Source organism: Fistularia commersonii, chromosome 1 (assembly GCF_037954325.1).
Source record: "Fistularia commersonii isolate RoL2024-O1a breed Wild chromosome 1, RoL_Fcom_v1.0, whole genome shotgun sequence".
Lineage (NCBI taxonomy): Eukaryota > Metazoa > Chordata > Actinopteri > Syngnathiformes > Fistulariidae > Fistularia > Fistularia commersonii.
In genome coordinates, this window is record NC_141284.1 from 19,615,340 (window position 1) to 19,615,611 (window position 272).

Here is a 272-nt window from a genome sequence, read left to right on the forward strand (position 1 = left end):
GCGCCGCGCTCGGAACACCGCGTCTCACCGCGGCGCGTCTTTACATAACAGCATCATGTTGACGCACCGCCGAGCGAAAACATGGAGTTTCTTAAAGGGCCACGGACGCGCGGCGGCGTCGCGGCTCGCTCCACACACACACACACACACACACACACACACACACACACACACACACACACTGGCCCGCGGGGGAGCTGGACCGACCGGTTCCGAGGGCCTGGTGTTCGGGAACCGGGCGTGATACGTCAAGAAAAGTACGTTACGTGGAC